Here is a 9,783-nt window from a genome sequence, read left to right on the forward strand (position 1 = left end):
GGTAGCATTATAAGATGATCTCTCGCTAATTATCAAGAAGTGTTCTCCCAGAGTATGCACCGTTGCGAAAGTTCTTCATGCTGAGACACCACGTGATGATCGGGTGTGATAGGCTCTACGTTCAAATACAACGGGTGCAAAACAGTTGCACATGCGGAATACTCAGGTTAAACTTGATGAGCCTAGCATATACAGATATGGCGTTGGAACACGGAGACCGAAAGGTCGAGCGTGAATCATATAGTAGATATGATCAACATAGTGATGTTCACCATTGAAAACTACTCCATCTCACGTGATGATCGGACATGGTTTAGTTGATTTGGATCACGTGATCACTTAGATGACTAGAGAGATGTTTGTCTAAGTGGGAGTTCTTAAGTAATATGATTAATTGAACTTTAATTTATCATGAACTTAGTCCTGATAGTATTTTGCAAATTATGTTGTAGATCAATAGCTCGCGTTGTTGCTTTCATATGTTTATTTTGATATGTTCCTAGAGAAAATTGTGTTGAAAGATGTTAGTAGCAATGATGCGGATTGGATCCGTGATCTGAGGTTTATCCGCATTGCTGCACAGAAGAATTATGCCCTTAATGCACCGCTAGGTGACAGACCTATTGCAGGAGCAGATGCAGACATTATGAACATTTGGCTAGCTCAATATGATGACTACTTGATAGTTTAGTGCACCATGCTTAACGGCTTAGAATCGAGACTTCAAAGACGTTTTGAACGTCATGGACCATATGAGATGTTCCAGGAATTGAAGTTAATATTTCAAACAAATACCTGAGTTGAGAGATATGAAGTCCCCAACAAGTTCTATAGCTAAAAGATGGAGGAGAATCGCTCAACTAGTGAGCATGTGCTCAGATTGTCTGAGTACTACAATCGCTTGAATCAAGTGGGAGTTAATCTTCCAGATAAGATAGTGATTGATAGAGTTCTCTAGTCACCATCACCAAGTTACTAGAACTTCATGATGAACTATAGTATGCAAGGGATGACGAAAATGATTCCCGAGCTCTTTGTGATGTTGAAATCGACGAAGGTAGAAATCAAGAAAGAACATCAAGTGTTGATGATTGACAAGACCACTAGTTTCAAGAAAAGGGCAAAGGGAAAGAAAGGGAACTTCAAGTAGAATGGCAAGCAAGTTGTCACTCCCGCGAAGAAGCCCAAAGCTGGACCAAAGCCTGAAACTGAGTGCTTCTACTGCAAAGGAAATGGTCACTGGAAGTGGCAATGCCCTGAATATTTGGTAGATAAGAAGGATGGCAAAGTGAACAGGGGTATATTTGATATACAAGTTATTGATGTGTACCTTACTAGTGTTTATAATAACCCCTGGGTATTTGATACTTGTTCGGTTGCTATGATTAGTAACTCGAAACAGGAGTTACAGAACAAACAGAGACTAGTTGAGGGTGAAGGGATGATGTGTGTTGGAAGTGGTTCCAAGATTGATATGATCATCATCGCACACTCCCTATATTTTCGAGATTAGTGTTAAACCTAACTAAATGTTATTTGGCGTTTGCGTTGAGCATGAATATGATTTGATCATGTTTATTGCAATACAGTTATTCATTTAAAATCAGAGAATAATTGTTTTTCTGTTTACATGAACAAAACCTTTGATGGTCATACACCCAATAAAAATAGTTTGTTGGATCTCGATCGTAGTGATACACATATACATAATATTGATGCCAAAAGATGCAAAGTTGATAATGATAGTGCAACTTATTTGTGGCACCGCCGTTTGGGTCACATCGGTGTAAAGCGCATGAAGAAACTCCATAAAGATGGACTTTTGGAATACTTGGTTATGAATCATTTAATGCTTGCGAATCGTGCCTTTTGGGCAAGATGACTAAAACTCCGTTCTTCGGAACAATAGAACGAGCAACAAACTTGTTGGAAATAATACATACTGATGTATGCAGACCAATGAGTATTAAGGCTCATGGCGGGTATCGTTATTTTCTGACCTTCACAGATGATTTGAGCAGATATGGATATATCTACTTGATGAAACATAAGTCTGAAATAGTTGAAAGGTTCAAAGAATTTCAGAGTGAAGTGTAAAATCATCATGGCAAGAAAATAAAGTTTCTGCGATCTGATTGTGGAGATGAATATTTGAGTTACGAGTTTGGCCTTCAGTTAAAACAATGTGGAATAGTTTCACAAACTCATGCCACCTGGAACACCACAACGTAACGGTGTGTCCGAACGTCATAACCGCACTTTATTTGATATGGTGCGATCAATGATGTCTCTTACCGATTTACCAATATCATTTTGGGGTTATGCATTAGATATAGCTACATTCACGTTAAATGGGGCACCATCTAAATCCGTTGAGACGACACCGTATGAACTATGGTTTAGCAATAAACCCAAGTTGTCGTTTCTTAAAGTTTGGGGTTGCGATGCTTATGTGAAAAAGTTTCATCCTGATAAGCTCAAACGCAAATCATAGAAGTGTGTCTTCATAGAATACCCAAAGGAAACTGTTGGGTACACCTTGTATCACAGATCCGAAGGCAAGATATTCGTTGCTAAAAATGGATCTTTTCTAGAGAAGGAGTTTCCCTCGAAAGAAGTGAGTGGGAGGAAAGTAGAACTTGATAAGGTAATGTACCTTCTCCCAAATTGGAAAGTAATTCATCACAGAAATCAGTTCCAGTGATTCTTACACCAATTAGTGAGGAAGTTAATGATGATGATCATGAAACTTCATATCAAATTATTACAGAAACTCGTAGGTCTTCCAGAGTACGGTCCGCACCAGAGTGGTACGGTGATCCTATTCTAGAAGTCATGTTACTAGACCATGATGAACCTATGAACTATGAGGAAGCGATGATGAGCCCAGATTCCACGAAATGGCTTGAAGCCATGAAATCTGAGATGGGATTCATGTATGAGAACAAAGTGTGGACTTTGATTGACTTGCCCGATGATCGGTGAGTCATTAAGAATAAATGGATCTTCAAGAGGAAGATGGACGTTGATAGTAGTGTTACTATCTACAAAGCTCGACTTGTCGCAAAAAGGTTTTCGACAAGTTCAAGGTGTTGACTATAATGAGATTTTCTCAACTGTAGCGATGCTTAAGTCTGTCCGAATCATGTTAGCAATTGCCACATTTTATGAAATCTGGCAAATGGATGTCAAAACTGTATTCCTTAATGGTTTTCTTAAAGAAGAGTTGTATATGATGCAACCAGAAGGTTTTGTCAATCCTAAAGGTGCTAACAAAATGTGCAAGCTCCAGCAATCCATCTATGGACTGGTGCAAGCATCTCGGAGTTGGAATATACACTTTGTTAAGTTCATCAAAGCATATAGTTTTATACAGACTTGCAGTGAAGCCTGTATTTACAATAAAGTGAGTGGGAGCACTACAGCATTTCTGATAAGTATATGTGGGTGACATATTGTTGATTAGAAATGATGTAGAATTTTTCTGGAAAGCATAAAGAAGTGTCTGAAAGGAGTTCTTTAAAAGAAAGACCTCAATAAAGCTACTTACATATTGGGCATCAAGATCTATAAGATAGATGAAGACGCTTGATAAGATTTTTCAATGAGTATATACCTTGGCAAGTTTTGAAATAGTTCAAAATGGATCAGTCAAAGAAGGAATTCTTGTCTGTATTACAAGGTGTAAAGTTGAGTAAAACTCAAAACCCGACCATGACAGAAAATAGAAATAGAATGAAAAGTCATTCCTTATGCCTCAGTCATAGGTTCTATAAAGTATGCTATGTTGTGTACCAGACCTATTGTATACCTTGCTCTGAATTTGGCAAGGGAATACAATTCTGATCTAAGAGTAGATCACTTGACAGCGGTCAAGAATATCCTTAGTAAGGACTAAGGAAATATTTCTCGATTATGGAGGTGATAAAAGATCTCGTCGTAAAGAGTTACATAGGTGCAAGCTTTTACACCGATCCAGATGACTCTAAGTCTCAATCTGGATACATATTGAAAGTGGGAGCAATTAGCTATAGTAGCTCCGTGCAGAGCATTGTAGACATAGAATATTTGCAAAATACATACGGCTCTGAATGTGACAGACCCGTTGACTAAACTTCTCTCACGAGCAAAACATGATCATACCTTAGTAATCTTTGGGTGTTAATTACATAGAGATGTGAACTAGATTATTGACTCTAGTAAACCCTTTGGGTGTTGATCACATGAAGATGTGAACTATGGGTATTAATCATATACAAATCTGAATATTGGTGTTAAATCACATGATGATGTGAACTAGATTATTGACTCTGGTGCAAGTGGGAGACTGAAGGAAATATGCCCTAGAGACAATAATAAAGTTATTATTTATTTCCTTATTTCATGATAAATGTTTATTATTCATGCTAGAATTGTATTGACCGGAAACTTCATACATATGTGAATACATAGACAAACATAGTGTCACTAGTATGTCTCTACTTGACTAGCTCGTGAATCAAAGATGGTTAAGTTTCCTAGCCATAGACATGATTTGTCATTTGATTAATGGGATCACATCATTAGGAGAATGATGTGATTGACTTGACTCATTCCGTTAGCTTAGCACTTGACCGTTTAGTATGTTGCTATTGCTTTCTTCATGACTTATACATGTTCCTATGACTATGAGATTATGCAACTCATGTTTACCGGAGGAATACTTTGTGTGCTACCAAACATCACAACGTAACTGGGTGATTATAAAGGACCTCTATAGGTGTCTCCGAAGGTACATGTTGAGTTGGCATATTTCGAGATTAGGATTTGTCACTCCGATTGTCGGAGAGGTATCTCTGGGCCCTCTCGATAATGCACATCACTATAGGCCTTGCAAGCAATGTGACTAATGAGTTAGTTGCGGGATGGTGCATTACATAACGAGTAAAGAGACTTGCCGGTAACGAGATTGAACTAGGTAATGAGATACCGACGATCGAATCTCGGGCAAGTAACATACCGATGACAAAAGGAACAACGTATGTTGTTATGCGGTTTGACCGACAAAGATCTTTGTAGCATATGTGAGCCAATATGAGCATCCAGGTTCTGCTATTGGTTATTGACCGGAGACGTGTCTCGGTCATGTCTACATAGTTCTCAAACCCGTAGGGTCCGCACGCTTAAAGTTTCAATGACAGTTATATTATGAGTTTATGAGTTTTGATTTACCAAAGGAGTTCGGAGTCCCGGATGAGATCGGAGACATGACGAGGAGTCTCGAAATGGTCGAAACGTAAAGATCGATATATTGGACGACTATATTCAGACTTCGGAAAGGTTCCGAGTGATTCGGGTATTTTTCGAAGTACCGGAGAGTTACGGAATTCGCCGGAGAGTATATGGGCCTTATTGGGCCATACGGGAATAGAGGAGAGAGCCCAAAAGGAAGGAGGCATGCGCCCCCCTCTGGTCCGAATTGGACAAGGGGTGCAGCCCCCTTTTCCTTCTCCCTCTCCTCCTCTTTCCTTCTCTCCTACTCCAACAAGGAAAGGAGGAGTCCTACTCCCGGTGGGAGTAGGACTCCCCCCTTGGCGCGCCCTCCTCCTTGGTCCGCCGCCTCCCCCCTTGCTCCTTTATATACAGGGGCAGGGGGGCACCCCATAGACAACAACAATTGGTCTCATGGATCTCTTAGCCATGTGCGGTGCCCCCCTCCACCATAGTCCTCCTCGATAATATTGTAGCGGTGCTTAGGCGAAGCCCTGCGACGGTAGAACATCAAGATCGTCACCACGCCGTCGTGCTGACGTAACTCTCCCTCGACACTCGGCTGGATCGGAGTTCGAGGGACTTCATCGAGCTGAACGTGTGCTAGAACTCGGAGGTGTCGTAGTTTCGGTGCTTGATCGGTCGGGCCGTGAAGACGTACGACTACATCAACCGCGTTGTTCTAACACTTCCGCTTTGGATCTACAAGGGTACATGGATAACACTCTTCCCTCTCGTTGCTATGCATCACCATGATCTTGCGTGTGCGTAGGAAATTTTTGAAATTACTATGTTCTCCAACACTTGCAGCATGTAGAAGAGTAAAGAATAGCAGTGTATAATATTTAACAAGCATGTTGTAACATTAATGCCGAGAGATCCTTCCTCGACTCCCTGCGAGAAAGCAATCCCAGAGCCACATATCTCTAGTATCCATTTGTAGTTGTATAAGAGGTCCCCGCCGGTCTACATCCTAAGCGCTCCGGGGTCTTGGGCCCATCGCCCGCAGCACTCCGGGTCGTTGCGCGCAGGGTGAATACCAGCACCGCCTCGGATGGCCAGCACAATCCGACCATGCCGCACTGCTGAACTGGACGTCTGACAAAGCTTCGGCTAATACTGCGACGCTGAGGCCCATATCTATTCTCACGTGGTGGTTAGTGCGTAAAGGCCAAAGGCCAACTCAGAACAAATACCCAAACCATAGTGTATTATTAGCTTGCGGAGACGAGCAGAGACTCACAATCGAAAGTGACCCCGTCGCCCCGTCTCGTGGACTTACGACAAGGGCCTAGAATGCCCGACCGTGCCACATCATTATCTTGCGGGTGCTCTCCGGGCCCGCCCGACTTTCACCAAGGTCTCAAGTAAAGTCAAGGTAACTGTGTGTCCAGACATCAAGGGGAAAACCCGAGGAATCACCCCCGGTGGATTCCACTCCATGTAATCATCAAGGTGAACGTAAGAGGGAACACCCTCGAGGTTCACACTTGAGGTGTTGAACGACAGAGCCGTATCGGGAATGGTGAAAGAGGAAATCACCCTTGATGACCACGACTGAATAGCTACACTACAGAATTATCATCAGGAGTGCGTTATGAGGGATCACCCTCGGCACTCGATAGTAGCTCTGCAGAGTCGAGCAACTAAATGGGCGTGATGTGATGTGAGGTGTCGGGCTCTGGTCGTCGATCACGTCGATCGAGGCGTCGATGATGAAGCAGGGGCAACACGGACACGTGGGGGTCACTAATGGATCACTAACCAACCTATACTAAGCAGTTTAGGATAAGCAGGTAGGTAACAAAAGCAGGTACAAAAGCAGGCTATGCATCAGAATAGGAGCAAACAGTAATAGTAGCAAAATCTAATGCAAGCATGAGAGTATAGAATGGGCGATATCGGGATGATCAAAGGGGGGGCTTGCCTGGTTGCTCAGACAAGAAGGAGGGTCGTCGTCGACTTAGTCGATCACAGGGACATCAGCATCGGTCTCGGGGTCTACCGGAGAGAAGAGGGGGAAGAAACAGTAAATACATAGCAGGCAAGTGCATAACAGGACAACAGACAGAGCTAGACGTGTTCTAACGCGGTGCTACACGCTACCGGCGAAGGGGGGAAACCTCCGGGAATGTTTTCCCGAAGTTTGGCATTTTCGGGCAGACTAAACGGAGGGGGGAAGGTTGCATGTTTGCTATGCTAAAGGCATGTGACAGATGAAAAGAGAGAATATTCGGATTTGCCTCGTCGTTCTGAGCAACTTTCATGTACAAGGTTTTTCGATCCGAGATACGGTTTATTTTATATGATTTTATAAAGAATTAACCATTTTCTGGGATTATTATTACTTAGCTAAATCAATAAAGAATTATTGTGCCATCATGATGTTAGCATGACATCAGCGGTCAAAGTTGACCGTTGACCAGTCAAACTGACGTGTGGGTCCCGTTCGTCATAGGCTCAGAGTAATTAAGCAAGGTTAATTAGTTTTAACTAAAAGATTAGATTAACTAATTTTAATTAGTTTAGTTAAACATGATTAATTAATTAATTAATTAATTAATCATGTTTAACTAATTAATAATTTATTTACTCAAACTTTTTTTTATTCTTTTTTTATTTAGACAAAATCGTTCTGGGGACGGGGCCCCCTGTCATTGGCCTAGGGGGCCTTAACGGGTCAGGCAAAACGGGCGCGAGCGCCAGCCCGCAGGGCGCGGTTGCGTGCAATGGGCGCCTGGGCGCGCACTCGCCGGCAGGGAGTGCGGCACGGCGAGGCCAGCGGCCAGGGTGGTGCCCGCGCGTGGGCGCGAGCAGGGGGAAAGCGAGGACGCGGCGACCGTGGGCGGTGCGCGGCCCGGTGTGGCAAGGCACGAAGCGGGGCGAGGCCATGGTGGTGCGCGAGCGGCTGCCGGAGGCCGTGCGGGCGGCAGCCGGAGGCGGTGCTCGGCTGCGGTCATGCGCGCGCGAGTGGACGGCGCCGGCGACAGTGAACAAGGGGAGAGAGGGAGGGAGGCCGGAGCTCACGGGGGCCGTAGGGGTTCGGCAGTGGGGCTCGGGATGGAAGACAAGGACGACGCGTCAGAGGCGGGAAGGTAGTCCGACGGAGAGGAGATGAGGAGGTCCGGTGACGGCGAGGCCTTCGGGCGGCGACGCGTCCAGATCGGGGGAGAAGGGGGCGAACGGCCCGATCCAGATCCAGCAACGGGGGGGACGACGGGGACGGCGAGGCGGCCTCGGCGAGGTGCGGGGCTGGTCGGGGTTGCCCCGATCCGATCGAGGGGGAGGGAGAGCGAGTTATGTGGGGAGAGTGGGGAGATCGAGGGGAGTGGGTTGGACGAGAGGATAGGGCTAGGGTTCGGTGCAGATCGGGAGGGGGGTTAAGGGGAGGCGGCTGGGCCGGCCAGCTGGGTTGGGCCGGTTGGCCAAGGCCCCGGTGGGCAGGGGGGCTTGCGGCCCCTTCTTTTTTTGATTTGTTTGATTTCTCCTTTTCTTTTATTTACTTTTGCCGTTTGATTTAATTTGAAAAAAAGAAACCGGAAGTGATTGAATCAACGCAAGGTTAACAACAGTAAATGCGGTGAGAGGGCATCATTAGCATAGGATTACCGTAGCATAACTATCCGGGCGTTACACCTCCGTCTTGCCGTCCTGACGGTCTTGGTCTCGTTGCACCAGAATGGAAACCTTTGGTTGATTCCTCGGGACTCCGCGCTTGTGGCTTGCCTCCTTTGCACCAAAGAGGAAACCTGCGCTCTACGCCCGCCTGGCGCCCGCCTGGCCTTGGTCGTCACGGCTTACGTCAGCTGAGCCTCGTGAGGTAAACCTTGCATGGAACTCTCCGCCCCTCGGGAGCCAGCCTGAGGAGGCCGATCCCCTCGGGGGTCTTGGCATTGTCCGCCTTGCGAGGCTTGGCCCCTCGCGAGGGTCTTGAGTTGTTGATGTTGAAGCTGGGCCGTACCAGGCCGTCGATGGAGCCACGTGGTGGGCCGCAGGCAGGCAGGCTTGGATACCTCCATATCCAGAACGCCGACATCTTTGACATGCGTTCGAGACGCTGACTCAGTCTTCAAGGTTCCTTCTATGCTTCCATGCTTCCCTCGCGAATGGTGTGGGGGATCTCTTGTGCACAACCTCCTCCATCAATACAGCTCAAAGGGATAGAAGTCACCTTTGCAAGATTTCGATAAGCTCATTATGAAAGATCTTAGCAAGAGGATGTGAATGGGACAAAACACACAAGGTTGTTCATCCAAATGTAGCTCTCTAGAGCTTGTTTTTTTAAACTCTTGTTGGGTGGGAGTAGACAAGTAATCGTCGGGTGCTACACATGCACACACAAAAGAAAAGAATGTATGTTCATGATACAATCCATCATAATGCATCTCTTCTCTTGAAATCACCATTAGCATAAAATATGGTCAATGAATAAATGTTGTATTTATGGTATATGTGATAGCAACAACGGTAAACATGCCTATTGTGCAAATAAAGAAAGCAAGCATGGTTCACATGTAATATGTCAAAGTCCCA

This window comes from Triticum aestivum, chromosome 5B (genome assembly GCF_018294505.1).
Source record: "Triticum aestivum cultivar Chinese Spring chromosome 5B, IWGSC CS RefSeq v2.1, whole genome shotgun sequence".
NCBI lineage: Eukaryota > Viridiplantae > Streptophyta > Magnoliopsida > Poales > Poaceae > Triticum > Triticum aestivum.